The sequence below is a fragment of the Anolis sagrei genome, chromosome 2, assembly GCF_037176765.1.
Source record: "Anolis sagrei isolate rAnoSag1 chromosome 2, rAnoSag1.mat, whole genome shotgun sequence".
Taxonomy (NCBI): domain Eukaryota; kingdom Metazoa; phylum Chordata; class Lepidosauria; order Squamata; family Dactyloidae; genus Anolis; species Anolis sagrei.
This window is the reverse complement of record NC_090022.1, coordinates 216889184-216902684: the sequence shown is the minus strand read 5'-3', so window position 1 is coordinate 216902684 and position 13501 is coordinate 216889184. Positions and strand designations below refer to the sequence as shown.

The 13501-nt window shown below is 37.3% G+C and overlaps 1 protein-coding gene across 46 annotated transcripts in view; it reads right to left on the bottom strand.

The window, feature by feature from the left end:
• Positions 1 to 13501, bottom strand: part of PTPRD (protein tyrosine phosphatase receptor type D) — a 1485253-nt gene that overhangs the window by 945093 nt on the left and 526659 nt on the right. For all 46 annotated transcript variants that reach the window (XM_060762309.2, XM_060762310.2, XM_060762317.2 and 43 more), the window contains one exon: positions 8092 to 8135. The gene's annotated coding sequence lies outside the window, so the exon portion shown is untranslated. The remainder of the gene's footprint in view (positions 1 to 8091; positions 8136 to 13501) is intronic.

The window sequence follows — 13501 nt, the reverse complement described above, 5'->3', positions numbered from 1 at the left end:
TTTCTGTGTGAGAGTAATGGATAGGGAGATGATGCTTGTTTGATATCAATCTAACATAAATTTCATAGCAGCAGGTAGAAACATCTGAAACTACAGAGACTGTAAAGTGTATGCCTACTAGTATTACTCTGTTTAAGATCTTGAAGACAGCAGAAAATAAAATTAGTACAGTATTTGAATTGCCTCTAGCTAGAATTGTATGCTTCACCTGCCTTTAATCCCCACATTGTTTGACATTTTCACTATCTTCCTGCTACATTATGCCTCCTCTGAGTCATATGATCTTTGCCAGCCTCCTGGACACAGTAAAATAGCTTATATAGAGGCTATTTTGCAGTTTCCACTGAGGCATTGAGCCCCTGTATTCCTATAAGTTCTTTGACATAATTCCTGATATATCTGAAGAAAAGTGAACTCGGGTTATCAGCAAAACTTTCTTAAAGTAGAGACAGAAAACATTATTAGTTTGGATATTCTGAAAGACTTACAAAGAAAAATATGTATGATGGTTTTTGTGCGTACCACAAACTCTAAAGTGGACAACTGTATCCAGTGCTAGATATCAGTTTGAGCAATAGTAGAATCCAGTGTAAGGAGCCATCAATCCTGTTCCAAAAGGCTTGTACCTTTTCCAGAACTATTTTTTTTGGCAACTCCAATAATTGCAGAGGATGGGGAAAGTAAGAAAGTTCTGCACTGTAGGTATGTTCCTGGACATCACTTCTTTAACAGAAATGTTGGTACCAGAGGTAGAATCAACATGGAAATAATAGAGATAGGTTCCTATGTCACAAAACAATGAAGAGCAGTTCCACAATTGAGCAGCTCTTACAGTCAAGAAATTCTTCCTAATGTTCAGGTAGAATCTCCTTTCCTGTCACTTGAGTCAATTTCTCTGAGTCTTAGCATTTCATCACACAGGCTTTCTTACCTGTCCTAGGGTGCTTCCAGCACAGTTCATAGATGGAGCCTGCTGGATCCCATGAAATGATGTACAGCTACTTTGGACAGGGCTCCATCCCTGAACTGTGCTTGAAGCACCCTATGAAGGAACAAGAAGAACACAGGTGCTATTATAGGTTCTTTTGGGCTGTATGGACATGTTCTAGAAGCATTCTCTCCTGATGTTTCACCTGCATCTGTGGCAAGCATCCTCAGAGGTTGTGAGGTTTTGAAAACCTCATAACCTCTGAAAAGCCTTGGACAATACATAGAACACATGGGCTTCCCATGTTCTCATTGCAAGGAACAGGGACGGCACAGGGGAAAGCTGGGGAGTGACACTTTCTCTAGAGTGATGGGGAAGGCATCGCTGTGGGAAATGTGGGGTGACTGCCCCACGGATTCTCTGCAATGCTTGGTGAATCCCCCCACTGCCTCCCACATTAGGGCACTTAATGTGATGCAATCCCTAGTCTCCAGGACCACAGAAAACCAGCCTGCTCTCTCTTCTGCTATACTAAACACTTAATGCCATTTGAAAGCATCTTGACAATGCAATGTTTACATGGTGCAGACTCTGAAGGTAGGTTTTAAACTGGGGTAAGCAGTGTTTTAAGGTGTTTTAAACTGGGGTAAGCAAAATCGGGGAATACTGTGAAAGAGAGACATGTAGTGCAAACCACATTGATTGGCAGAACTGTTTAAAAGATGGGGTGCTCCAGTGATCTGCACATGTGGATTGCAGCAGGGGAGATGAAAAGGTCTGATTTCTCCATAGCCATGAAGCCTCAGATCCTGCAGATCCTGGAACCAGATCAAACCCCACCTCTTTTATACAATAAGCACCATTCCGACCTTGAACTGTTTCCAGGGTTTCATGTGCACAGTGAAATCACTTCCTCCTCTGCTGATTTCACGATGACCTATATGGTCTGTATAGATGTGCCCCTAGCTTTCCCAGCACATGCAAAACAGAGCACTGAGTTGTTGCCAGCAAAGCAGTCGTTTTCTCCCATCTCCTTTCAAATGATGCCTTAGCTCCAGGTATTAGAGTGGGTGATAGCTTGTGAGAACATATTTACTTTACTCATATTGATAGAAAATACAGAATGTAAAAATAAACTGCAATACAATGTCTCTGGATCTGCAACATGGTATAATATTCAGGTTACTTTACTGTCTCTGAAAATTAATGCAGCATGCATAAGACAAACACAAAGGGATGCCCTTCAATTAATGATTGCTTGTCACACAATTTACTGAGGCATTAGCTTGCATGTTTTTATATTTGTGAATTTGATTCAATATTTCATTCATAACTTGTTCACAATGTGAAGCAAAGAAAAGACAAAATGTGATATACCACTGATACACCCCCTGCAATATGCCTCACGATGATCCTTCAGTTGCTGAAGTTACGTGAAAAGTATCTCGAAATATAGTGCTGAAAACATATGAGAAGTGAAGCACATTATTTATATATATATATAAACTTTATGGGATTGTAAAATAGTGACGTATGCCTTATAATAAGTAGAGGTGTTATTTACATATATTTGAGAAAGACGTTTTATACCCTTTCCTGCCGGTTTTTGGCTTGATAATGCAATACTCCAAATCTTATTATTGTGCCACCCATTACAATAGTTGCCATTAATCTTACTTCAGGCTGAATAACTGCTTCCTTTTATTTTTCATTTGATTAAAAGTCTACATCGTTATTGAAAATTTTGAGTGTATGATATGTAATGTTATTGACAAGTTGCAGCACTGGGAATCTAAAATCTGTGTTTCCAGGCACTTTTAGTCTTGAAGGAATTTTCATATTTATTGTTTTGCAAGAGGTTCAATATTGCATAACGCAAAACAAATTCACCCCCATCGTAAAACCAAACGATCCATGCAATTATGCTTTTAATTTTTTTACCCTCTTCCCCAATTTGATAAAAATTGTCAGACTGCTCTTTCTGAAAACAAAACTAATATTTTAATATCTTCAGGAATGCCAAGCAGAAAAGGAAAAAGGAGGGAGGCAGAGATCAAATGCCAAGAATTAGCCCTTGATACTAGAAATTTATTTCCGTGCCAATATACACTATGGACCTCATCAGACAGGTAGAGGGAAAGAGAGGGAAAGCAGAGGGACCCATCCTCCTTTGTTCTCTACTGTCTTCCCCTGTCTCCCATCCTTAGTCCCCCCCCTCATTTTCTTGCTTCCTCTTCATGATTTCCAATTAGGAGTTGGGTATTTCCCAACTCCTCAAAAGGCAATATGGGCTCCATTTCTCTACACTACAAAAACAAAACCCCATGCAGTCCCACCAGAAATTGCCTTGAAACATGTGATAGTCTGTAGGACTCCATTTCAGCAGCATAGAGAAATGGGGAGATGATGCAGAGAAGACTGTGTCTAATGAGGTAAAAAATCTCTATTTATATTATAGTAGCGAGCCTGTGTGGATGTAACTGTAATATTATTGTTGGTAGATTTTTGCTAGTTTTGGGTCTTGGTAGGTGACAGATGATGCCAATACTTGAATGTGATGTCAATCTTGCTTTTCCTGCACATTCCCAATAAGACATGCTAGAAAAAAAGTTTTAGTCAAAATGCAGTGAAGTTACCAACCTAGAAATTGAAACATAATTTTATTCAGAAAAAGGCAGGGGTGTTTAAGAATATTCTGAATAGCTGAGAGAACACCTGGAAAAGTGCTGCTTGATTTAGGATAGCTGCTCCAGTGGAGGAGTGCATGCTTAATTAAACACATTTCTTGGAAAATAATTCTGCAGTGACAGATAAGACAAATTCAGCAGCTTTAGTAAACTTACTCTCTTAAACAAAAAGAGAGCATTTGACATGACAACACACAGAAGATAAATGTTTATACAGAGCAAATAACAAACCTCTCTGTGTTATTTTTATTCAGCACTTACCTAGGATGACCCCTAGAACCCCTAGTTGGTTCAGAATTCCAAAGTTCAGTTACTTTTACAGGATGGAGATACAAATGTACATATTCACTGGCTAAGAAAAAAAAGCTCCCTTTCCCCCCATTTCTACTTTAGTCTGCATATTCTTTAAAATTTCTCAAAAATTGCATGTGTTTTCATAGAATCGTAGAGTTGGAAGAGATCCAACTCTATGAAGCATCCAGTTCCACTCCCGGTCATGCAGGAATAGCACAAGCAAACACCCCTGAGAGATGGCTATCCATTTGAGTGTTTTCTCTGAATAAAACACATTTTCTAATACACAGCATTTGTGTATCATATTGTCACATTTTAATTCAATGTTTGTTTGTTTTTTAAAAAGAAAAGGAAAATGGAACCGAGAAATGTAGAGAAATGGAAGTACTCAAACAGAACTGCCTCTTTATCCGGAAAATGAAAATTAGGTGGATACACGTTACTTTTGAACCAAACAAATTTGTTTTTCATTGCTAACACTATGTCTTCATGGTCCTATTCAGGCAAACGTCTTTCAGCATATTCAAATTATTAGTAAAGAAACTTTTCTTTAAAAAGAAACATGACAACTCAATATACAATAACAAATACTATAAAACAAGTTGATAATGATAACAGAATAAAAAGAAAACAAGTTTATTTATGAACTACTTTACAGTCAAATGTCTGGACAAACAGATATATATTTAATTGATGGTAGAAACATCAATTGCAATAATAATCATCATCATCATCATCATCATCATCATCATCATCATCATAAAACTTTGTTTGTATACCGCCCTATCTCCCCAAGAGAAATCAGGGTGGTTTCCAACATAGGGCAAAACATAAAAATGACCATTATAAAACATAACATAATCCTATTAAAACAATCACAAACATTTAGAAGCCATCTTAAACTTAATGTGGAGGACAGTGGATATTAGAATTGAAATGAGCCTCCCTCTAGACAACAACCAAATGATACTCACACAGAGCACATCTACACTGACCATGCTTCATGTGGTGTTTGATTCCTTCTCCCTCCTCACCTTGTCACCCTGTCCAACATCACTGCAGGTGATGGAAGACTGGTAGTCTGTATCATGCCTGGAGGCTGCCATGATACAGAAAGATAAGGGGATTGTTGGGGTGGCTGCCCAATGGTGTTGAATCACATTCTGTGCTGCTGGGCAGTTGGTATTCCCTCCCACCTCCACAATGTCTGGGGAGGGGGTGCCCCTGTGTGACCCATATCAGGGCTGATCCAGTGTAGAACACACTAGATTGGATTATTGGTTAGTTAGATCTGTCTCAAGTTTCAGTATGTGGCCTATGGCATGAAAAACCAGAGATACATTGGTAAGTTCTTCCTTCCCCTGTTTCAGTAGGTCATTTTTCCTTCATTTACTATTCTCAGAGATTCAAAAGACCATATGTGCCCACTGGCATTGATTCTTAAAACTATGGAAGAATATTCATACGGTGAAAAGATCACCACTTCCTTGCCTTCCATTACACAGTTTTAACTGTCTTCTAAGTATCATGTATCATGAGCAGTATCTGATTCAGAATTGCTTGTTGAACTCTTACACCCAGTGTTCCAGACTACTGGCTAGACTGATTGCCAAAAGTGATAGGAGCAATATATGGAAGACAACACTCTTTCCATCCACAATTTTTCTTGAGACGGCCTGTTTAAACTTATCTGGAGAAGTCTATTGGTAAGAGACATCAAATGCATTTGGCTCCTTGTGTTGTGTAAGTCTTTGCTATGTAAACCTCTGATTCTTTAAAAAGATATTTCCAAGACACTACAATGTTCTCAGATTCATATGTATTTTAAAGTAATTATGATTTGTGGTATATGATGCACACACAAACACACAAAACTCCTAAAACAAAATAAAACAAGAACAACTGTGTTAACAATATTTATTGTTTGGTACCAAGATAATCAACCAAGTCCCCAGAAAATTACAGTCCCAACTTGGTTATCATCTGGTCAGAAAGTGTTTAGACAGTGTTTTTGTCTCAGCTGGCAGGAGAATGGAGTATTAACACAAAATAATATTTTTGTGAACCTAAACCGTCATTTATTTTTAATGCTTGTGCAGGTAGTTACATTGGTGCTTTAGTAAATATGAGTTATAAATATTTTGACAAACAAATAAAATACACACATGTTGGACTTTAATGGCCTGAAGAAAACTCATGGATGGGCCATTCTTGACATTTCATGTATGCAGGTTTATCCTATAGAACAATTTCTACAAATTAATGAAAGTGTCTTTTGTACACCAGATATGTAGAAGTATAATAAAGATATGGATATCATCCATGAATTATGCCCACATCAGTTGGGATAATTTTCACAATTACATTTCTCAAAACCTGTAGACATCTACCTTCTGTTTTGCCTTCCTGAAGTTTTGCTTGGTTCTCTTATTTTGCACACAGAGAGGCCAATCCAACAAAGAATTATCTTGAATAATTCCAACTGTAACAATTTTAATTGTAACTATGTAACAAGTGAGTCACAACCAATTTAAATCTTGGTGCTTTCAGCAGGGCATAGTCACAACATATTTCATGTTGTTCAGTATCAGAGCTATTAAACCGCCTTTTCGAATCCATAAGCAAAACTGCAATTTTCAGGCCATCTGGGATTGCTATCAATTTCAATATTTAGCTGAAAAGACTTTAAAAATACAGAGTCTTGTAACTATTTTTTCCATTCATTCACTATTCTTTTTTCCTCAAAGAAACAGTCACAGAAAGTACCCGTGTTTCTTAGTTTTCCCCAGTGTATCCTTAATACATTTATTCAGTCTTTTTTTGTTACTTAAACAAAATTATAATTGCATTTAGCTTTGCAGCAATTTGTTTCCCAAAGGTAAATTCATAGAGAATATTAGACTGACACAAATACAAAGGTTTTAATTTCCAAAAGCTATTAAATCACACTCCCTAGCAAAATTTGTGTTTGAAGTTCAAATGAAAGACAATATCTGAATGCGCTAATCCTCCAGAGAATTCATGGCACCTGTCAGGCACTGTAAAGGTTTTATAAATGTTGTCTTCTGCAAAGTCAACTGCAAACATCATAAGGCCTTTGGTAAATATGTCTACCAGCCTCTTTGTTTGAGCAGAAATATTGAATTTCCCAGTATTATGATTATAAACCAGAGACGATTATTCTAGATTTTTTTAAAAAAATATTTGATTAATAGCCTTTCACTTTTGCCATGGGATCAAGTTTCAAATCATAGATTTAAGTGCTTGAAAATATTTGATCTGTAAATATTGCAATGGCAACAAGGAAGTCCAAACAGGAATGTTATTTACAGCTGAACATGATCAAAGTGAAACCTTAACAATAAAGGATAATATAACTTCCTTGAAATGCAGAAATTAAATGGAGTCTTTAAAGCAACTGTACATCGGTTATTTGTGTTATATTATAACTAGTGATACAATGTAAAATATTGTCCTCCTTTTTAATGCAGGGGAATTACAGCACATTAATATGTTAATCTATAAAATTGCTTGGGTCAATAGCCATTTCTTATCTTGACTTTAAAACAAACAAAAAAAATCACAATATCAGTAATTCAAATGCATGAGAGCCTTGTAACTATGGAACTGTGAATATTTTAACTGCTGTGATACACATGCATTATTAACTGTGTTTGGCATCCTTTAAGGACACTCCATTTCTTCTTTTTCTCTTTTAACTTTGAATGAACTGGAGGATAAGTGGAATCTGCTGAATTTACCAAAATGGTGTTCTGAGCAAAATTGCTGTGTTGAAGGCACTTAACCGTTTGTTGTGTTTTTCAACAATTTCATACTTCAATGGTAATTTAGCGCAATAAATTGTTTCATTGTGTTTTAACCTTTTTTATTATCATTTTGTTTGGTTCTAGTGTTTATGTAAAGTGCCCTGAATCCCATACCAGAAGGGAGGATATAGAATTATATAAAATAAGGAAATAGATAGATAGATATGAAGAACTCACTAGTTTGCATGTACATGTTTTCTTTTTTTTAAAAAAACTTAAAATTTCATCATATGTCTGTGTGCTTTTCCTCAATTTTTCTCTCCAAAATGATATGTACATAGTGTGATAATAACTATATATTCATGCATGCATGCACATACAGAACCTCTTAAATAAATAAAGTTAGGTTACATACTCTTCTCCAAGGCACATCCTGTTGTTGTGTCTCAGGATCGAGGGCTAAAAGAAAGAAAGAAGAAATATATCTGATACAGAAGTATACTTAAAATGTCTAGCATTTCTGTCATCTATTGTTTAATGCAGAATTACCCTTTATGAAAGATCTAAATTAATTTGGAAATATGCATAAAAACCATATTCAATAAAGCCCAGTGAAGGAATTAATTCTGTATATGTACAAACTGCCAGAGACATCCTCTTTGCTTTCCCTTTACTGATTTATTATTTGGGTAGAAAATGTCTGATTTTCCATTCTGTCTTAACCCCTTCCTTCTTCGGTTAACCAATAACAATTTTCTAAACTGAAAAAATGTTTTCCTGCACCAAAAACACTGTTTCCTATATAGAAATTCTGTTTTCTGCAAAGGTGGAGGGAAGGTTGAATAAAAATGTGTCTCAATCAAATAATTATTTTTCAACACTTCAGGACATTTGAATAGGGAGAGAATACTGGAAACGAATATTTGTTTTATCTAACAACAGAAAGAAAAGTACCGTAGTTATTCTTCCCCATATTTCAGGTTCAAACAGTTGAAGATGGCTCATTATAAATTATTAGAAGCAAAAGGTTGAATTTTGTAAGGGCAACAATATCAGAAGGAGGGTGACTGCATTCAACCTTGCATCCTCTCTTGTGCAGGGAACTCTCATTGTCACAATATCTTTTTAAAGAACAATATTATATTATATATTCTGAAGACACCTCCCTCCCCCAGTAGTATTTCTTAGATATTCCACTTCAGTTATATTTGTTCACACATTCTATTTTATTTAAGAAATGTAGCTAAAAATATTAAAAACCTTCAGGTCTCATGGGATTACTACAAATCTAATACTTTGAATATTAAAAAAAAACATAAGATATTCTTCTCGTCTCCTCTTTTTTCTTTCTTTTTTTTCTATGTTACTTTTTTCTATAGACATTTTAACTGTAATTTTTAATATTCAATAAAGATGATTTAAAAAACCCCATAAGATATGAAAATTCAATTTTCTGACAGAACTGGCTGAACAGCATGGTACAATATTTCTTTTGGAAGCTTATTTGTTTGTAAATACTGACCAAAAAAATACAGGCTGACTTCTTTGCTTCCCTTCTCTTTTCTGTTGCCTTCTTACATAAAACTTCAATTATGTCCATAATTAGAAAAGATATATCCTTCTTGTAATAATAATTCACAAAAGCATTTCATTAAACAGGTTACAGAAAAAAGCAGGGTTTGTATGCCAATGAAAGAGCAAATCTGAGAGGCAGCACAGCAAATGAGACATCTGTTAATTCCTGGTAACATATCAGTGGTGGTTTATTTATTTATTATTTATTTCGAGGGATTCGAAATAAGAGGGATTTGGACCGGTTCACAACATGTGTTAACATACAAAAAATATACAATAACAACACAATGCCACTTCATTACACGATTAAAATATCAGCACCATACACATTAAAACATTATCATCCCAGTTAAAAGAGCCAAAACATCCGACACCATCACAATCCCATTCATCATCCTCCTTTCATGTGGGCAAAGAATTAAATCAGTTGTCAAATGCCGCGTTCCACAACCAGGTCTTTGTTAGTTTCCTGAACGTCATGAGGGAGGGGGCAGTTCTGATCTCTAATGGCAGGGAGTTCCAAAGTTGAGAGGCCACCATTGAGAAGGCCCTGTCCCTCGTCCCCACCAGCCGTGCTTGTGCAGGCGGAGGGACCGAGAGCAGGGCCCCTCCAGACGATCTTAGTGGTCTTGATGGTTCGTAGGGGAGAATACGTTAGGAGAGGTAAACAGGGCCGGAGTCGTTTAGGGCTTTATAGGTTAACACCAGCACTTTGAATTGTGCTCGGAAGCTAATCGGCAGCCAGTGGAGTTCGAGTAACAGCGGAGTGGTGTGCTCCCTGTACCCCGCCCCCGTTAGTAATCTGGCTGCCGTGCGTTGTACTTGCTGCAGCTTCCGGGCAGTCTTCAGAGTCAACCCCATGTAGAGAGCGTTGCAGTAATCTAAGCGGGATGTAACCAAAGCATATACTACTGTGGCCAAGTCAGCCCTCCCAAGGTACAGACGCAGCTGGTGCACAAGTTTTAATTGTGCGAATGCTCCCCTGACCACCGCTGAAACCTGGGGTTCCAGGCTCAGCTATGAATCCAGGAGAACTCCCAGACTGCGTACCTGTGCTTTTAGCACAGGCTGGTTCAGCATCTTACTGGAAAATCCTTGATGCACACATTTTTGGCCAAAACAATCAGTCCCCAACAGGTTAAAGCCACCATAACTGGTTGTTCTAATGTTGTACCATTCATTAAAGTCTTATCCATAATGGCTGAAGGAGTGATGATTCAATCTGTAGCTCATTATGCCTGCAGCTTGAATATAATTATAATCAAATGTGCTTTTGCCAAAGCTTATAAACTGGCACTGAAAACATGGGATCCACGACTAGTTCACCTTATACTCCTTGTGACATGTGAGAATGCTTTTTTCATATCAGGAGCAACTTGAAAAACTGCAAGTAGCTTCTGGTGTGAGAGAACTGGCCGTCTGCAAGGATGCCCAGATGTTTTACCATCCAGTGGGAGGGTTCTCTTATGTTCCCGCATGAGAAGCTGGAGCTGATAGATGGGAGCTTACCCTGCTCCCCAGATTCAAACTGCCGATCTTTTGGTCAGCAGTCCTGTTGGCACAAGAGTTTAACCCATTGCACCGCCAGAGGCTCCATGTGAGAATAAAATGTTTGATGTGACACTGTCATGTTGGCTCTTATTTGCAGCCAACTGCCTGGTTGTTCTGCCTTTAAAATATGATGCTTTGATTCTACATATTTGCAAAGTATATAAAGAAATGACGTCAATAAGAGAAATACTTGTTTTACTGTAAGGAACCCCCAAATTGTAATTTTCTAGAGGTTCATTTTTATACTTATAAATCCAGACTGTAAAATACAACTTTAACTATCCCTCATATTTTGCCATGTTGGACAAGAAAGATGTTGGGCCGAAGTCCAACAAAATGTGGGAAATTATAAATTTTCATCTCCAATATATAAGGAATACACACAGAATATATGCATATTATGTCCATGGATAAGAGAAAGAAACAATTCATAGTGGAATTTCGCTAGGTCTGGCATTTAATTAATCCCAAAAATACTGGCACAGTTACATCAGTGTCTCATTGGATGTTTATATAAATTAATTCAGGTATTTTTGGGGTGAATTTACAGACATACAAAGGGACTTAGAGGCCTGGTTATTCCTAAATTATTCAAGTAAAATGTTTTGAATGGAAGCAAAATTTACTGAAGCTTCCTATACTTCTATATTTGAGTCGGATGTAAGAAAAGGGAATTGCAGCTTCCACCTTACCTATTTTCCCATTGAAACAATCACAACTAGGAACAGAGCGCATCTGCAAATGTTTGTTTAAATCACACAATTTATGACACCAGCAATGTATTAATTGATTGCATAATACTTCTGTATTTTCGTAAATTGTTTTTATGGACAAGGCACATGCTGTCAATGTATCATTTTTGGCCTCTTACTCATAGAGATATCATTCACAATTGTACCAAACAAAGAAGGAAAGGTTAACATTTGCCAACCACACATCACTGGTAGTGTTAACATTTATATCAAAAATATCATTTAAAATTAATGAAACAAAAAGTGTGTTTCTGTAAATTTTATAAATCTACCATCTTTGTAAACTTAATCCAAACAAAGTTATTATAAAGTATCTTTGAAAAATTTCAATGCACTACAAAAAATATAGATTTTTTTGTAAAGAAAAGGATGTGGATTTAAAAAAATGTCTTTGCAGTTCACCTTTAAGTATGATGACTTGATCTTGTCACTTGTCAAATATGTCAAAATGTCTCTTACTGGGTTTGCTGATCAATATCTATATGGAACACATTGAAGAGTGTATAACATGTCCTGCATTAATTCTTCAACTACATTCCTAGATGATTGGAAATAGGAGATAGTTCTAGCAAATTATTTCCCCACATTCCCTTAAAATTAAAAGCATCTGCAAGATCAGGTGAAGGACTAGGGGAAATTATTAAAGCGAAATACATCAAGTACAGTGGAGAAAATGGACAATTTTCCAAAAAAAATGACATTCCTACTCAATTACCATTTTATCATCTAGCCATTCACCTAATCCAGTGTTTCTCCACCATGCTCCTTACCAGCTGTTAGGGATTGTGGGAGCTGAAGTCCAAAACATCTGGAGAATGACTGTCTTAATCAATTGCCATTGTATCGTTTACCCATTCACTGCCTAGAACAGCAGTAAACAAGATGAAGCCCAGATGAAATGCGTAACCACCAAAGGTCTTTCTGTGGTCTTTTACCTCTCCTATTGGCCCCAAATACCACTTTTGCCCCCAAAATGAGCATCTAGGAGCAATTCCTTATTTCAATAGACTGCAGAAGCCTCCAGAGATTGATAATTGTCACCAAGATCTGCCAATATTGTCCATACCATTGTAGACCAATGTAACCTATCTTAGACTGAAGTCTGTGAATCAAACTGGATAGCAGACTATATTGTGATGTGGCTTGTTTTGAGATCAACATGTTATTTTTCCCTTTTAGCTTAACTGGGCATGAAATTAATTGTGAATATGTTATTCACGTACACATTTCTTGTTATCTGAATATCAGCCACAGGGTACTCTGGGAAGACTCAGAACTGGCCAAGTGATGAAGTAATTTCTGTCTTTCTTTTCTTTTCCCCCCAAGAAAATCCACCTCTATGCAACACCTATTTGTAGTTCATGGCAGAGTGTGGCAGAGACCTTCAAGTGGCAAGTGGCATTAACAGACTGGTAGCTATAGAAATGCAGTGGCCCAAAAAGTGGAAGTCTTGGGGTGCTGAATGGCCCCTTAGACCTCCCATTCAAGGATTTAGGTTTCCTTTAATAAATCAATAAACCACAAAGGAAAATACCATCTTTACTTATCATTCACCTTTTTTGGCTAAATTACAATGCCAGAATTGAGGTGACATTATATTCCTTGGAACATTAGAATTGTGCACATAAACCTACCTGCATGAAAAGGCCTGGAGGAACCCAGAATGCCAGAGGCTAGACAAGGAGCTGGGGAGGGGGGGATGACCCAGTGGTGGCGGCAGCCTCAGGGCTCCATGGCACCCAAAGAAGGAGGAGCACCCAGCTCATGACCTAGTCATTCCTGATGCTAAGCCATGGATTCTCAGGGTCTGTTGTCCACCACCCCCCAGGCTCGGACTCATAGGGCTCCCAACTGGCCCTCACCTCCCCTTGGTTTTGAAGGCCTAATGAATTAGGCCAACTGGAAATTGTGCAAAGTTGGCAAATCTACCAGCCTTGGTCTGAAGGA